Raw genomic sequence first — 3,211 nt, 5'->3', positions numbered from 1 at the left:
AAAAAAACCTCGCTCAAAAGATATTCTTTTCGGTAAGGAAAGGAATAGCACATTTATAACATAGATAGTAAATATAGATTTAGTTTATTTTAAAATATAATTTACAGTTATTACACGAAATAAAAGTCAAAAAAGACTGCATTTCCTCCTTATTATTCAAAAAATCAAAGTCTTAATCATCATAAGGACACCATTATCGATCAAAGCTCGCAGAACTAACTCCACTATTCCTTGTTCCATTTCCTCCACAGTCATCAGCGTATTTCCTGATGTCACCAATATAATTAGCTGCACAACAATATACTTCTTATGTACATCATAATCATGCAAAAAATACGTCATATTATAATTTAAGACGTAAATCTTTTGAATTCAATATTGGTGATATAGTGTATAAACGTGCTTACGTTCTGAGCGATAAGGATAAGCACTTTAGTAAGAAGTTAGCTCCCAAATACATTAAATGCCGGGTCATTCAAAAGCTGTCACCACTTGTATATGTCTTGGAAGACATGTCCGGTAAAAATTTAGGGTCTTGGCATATTAAGGACTTGAAAATTTCTACCTTAAAATAAACACGATCTTTGTTACGTTTCCCCTTTCACTATTAAACTTTTAAGATCTGTTACCAAAGTTAGTGACGACTAATAGTCGCTTGATTTTTTTGGTATGGTAGGACACGTCGCATGATTATAATATCGTGTGATGTCTGGTATGATTGGTTTTGAGAGGTGAGGCATGATTGAAATGAAAGTATGAATAAAAGGGTATGGTAACGAGTTTGTCATGCGGATTTTATTTTTAAAATAAAATCCTTATGAGGGACCGGGGGTAATGTAACGGAACGTTACATGATTTGCAAATGCTAGTCTTTGTTTGTGCGCGGGTTAGGAACGCGCGGAATGAACGGAACGAAGGGTTTTGATCGATGCAGCGGCGGGCGTGAGCGCAGCGCCGGATTGACATTCGCTCGCTGGTCGCTTCTAGACTGGTGTGTGCGTTGACCTCCAACCAAATTCCGTCGTGGCAAGCGCCCTAGCAGACACGGCCGTTTAATTTTGAAAATTAATTTTATTAAATCAAGTGATTCAGTATATTTGTTGTGTGGAAATCCCGAATTAGGGTAAGTTTTGAATAGCACACATATTCATATCATTCATGCAGTTATTTCCAGCTTTGTGCTTCACTTTGTCTTTATTTGCAGCTTTTCATATTTCAATTTGTATTTCTGTGTACCGCTGTGCTTATTCTTGCCGTATTGCTAGTTTTAGATGGCTTAATCTACAAGTTATAGCTGGCAATAGTTAAGAAAAGCATTAGCAAATTACAAAAAATGTTGCGTCATTCTAAATTCGAAGTACCTTCAAGTGTTAATAATTTTTTCCAAATTAAAATTTTAAATATTTTTTTTAACTTTTGTAACTGCCATAACCGTTAATTCTGTTTAATTATATTTTCTTTTCTTTTTTTTAACTGTTAATCAACTCAACTGTTAATTCTGTTTAATTCTATTTTCTTTTCCTTTTTTTTTTTGTAAACTCCGTTCTGTAGTACCGCCACGTCAATGCTACTACATTTAGATAGGTAACTCATCCTCGTTGTCGTCAGTGGTACTCCAGCACGGAAGTTATTAGGCCGAGTTCTGATTAGCTCGAACGGTGATTCCAGGTTTTTCCACCCGGCTATAAGACGCCAGCAGCAGCAGCCTCGTGTTCGGTTTGTTACGAGCCGAGGTGTCGCCGTCGCGATAGCTTCGTGCAGCACCGCGTGCACGTCAGCACCGTCTCCATCCCTGTGACGTCACCGTACAGCACTGCAGTACATCTCGGCCTACTTCCATCTCCGGCCAGCGGCGTGTTTTCGCCGCCACTACAGGGGAGTACCTATCCCTGCAGAAGTGACTTCAGACAAAGTTATACTCACGACCCACAAATCAAATCTTTGTGTGCCTCCGGCTGTGGTTCTTTTTTCCATTATACATTTTTTTTAAAAGGTACACACCCGTTTTTTTATTTCTATCACCTCGTAGGTGGGAATCAAACGGGTGGAGGTTACAAGAGGCTCCATTCAAGCCCGCTGATTGATTTACGTTGCCAACTATAACAAACCAAATGGTTTGTGATTTAAAATTTTTATTTGCCATTTGTCTTACAATAGACATACTAGCTTTCGTCAACGGCTTCACCCGCGTCCCGTGGGAATTAGTTCTCGCCAGTTAAAAACTAGCCCTCAGCCTTCCTCGTTACATATTATATACATCTTCTCGATGCATACATCTATCCTCGAAAGAAGCTTTGCAATCTTTTCTAAAATTACCACGTTCGAAAAAACTCTTCAGCTTTACAAATAAAGATATAAAAAACTTCTCCCAAAAGGCATTCCTTTCCTTCTTATTATCCAAAATCAATGCCATAATCATCACCATACTTTATAAGACACCATTATCGATCACAGCTTGCAGTACCAAGTCCACTACTCCTTGTTCCATTTCCTCCATCAGTCATCAGCGTATTTCCTGACGTCACCAATATAATTAGCTGCACAACAATATACTTCTTATGTACATCATAATAGAGGCTCCATTCAAGCTCGCTGATTGATTTACGTTGCCAACTGTCGGGTATGTCCTGCGCTTTGTCGCGAGTACCCCCGTTTCCCTGGCTGTCGCGTGTAATTGCGACTATAATTCATGGCTAATAATCTTGTGTTTATCGGATTGTGCAGGTGTTGTTTTAGTTTTTGGTATATTTAGCAAGTCATCAGGATCTGGTCATAGACATTGGTATTTGAAATTGATTTAAAAGTGGCTCACAAACGAATTGATTTAATATTTTTAAGTGTTTGTTCTTTAGTCTTCCGCTGAAGATGTAGATATAGCTGCTTCCAGAAGAATCTAACTTTTACTTTGTTTAGAATCGCACTTGCTAGCACTTCACGTCATAAGACTTCTGTATTAAAAACAATTTATGTCCCCGACAACCAGTCTAACCAAAAGGTATTGGGTTGCCCGGGTAACTGAATTGAAGAGTTTAGGTAGGCAGTCGCGCCATGTAAAGCTCAGCTGCATCAAGTGAAACTGGAAGCTTACCCGAACATAGTTAGCAAAAAGGCTAGGCTGACTATAAATTATGTGATGATAACATACCCAAAACAAAATCACCCCCTAATTTTTATGACTGTATCACGGAATCTCGAAGTTCAAAATGCCGAA

At 38.5% G+C, this 3,211-nt stretch overlaps 1 long non-coding RNA gene across 1 annotated transcript; it reads left to right on the top strand.

Moving 5' to 3' along the window:
- Nucleotides 1-328: 328 nt before the first annotated feature.
- Nucleotides 329-1,996, top strand: LOC124639885. Its single transcript, XR_006985505.1, has 2 exons — nucleotides 329-1,123; nucleotides 1,669-1,996. It is a non-coding gene; the product is annotated as an uncharacterized LOC124639885 (long non-coding RNA).
- Nucleotides 1,997-3,211: the final 1,215 nt, after the last annotated feature.

This window comes from Helicoverpa zea, chromosome 19 (genome assembly GCF_022581195.2).
Source record: "Helicoverpa zea isolate HzStark_Cry1AcR chromosome 19, ilHelZeax1.1, whole genome shotgun sequence".
NCBI classification, from domain to species: Eukaryota; Metazoa; Arthropoda; class Insecta; order Lepidoptera; family Noctuidae; genus Helicoverpa; species Helicoverpa zea.
This window is presented reverse-complemented; position numbering and strand designations above follow the sequence as displayed.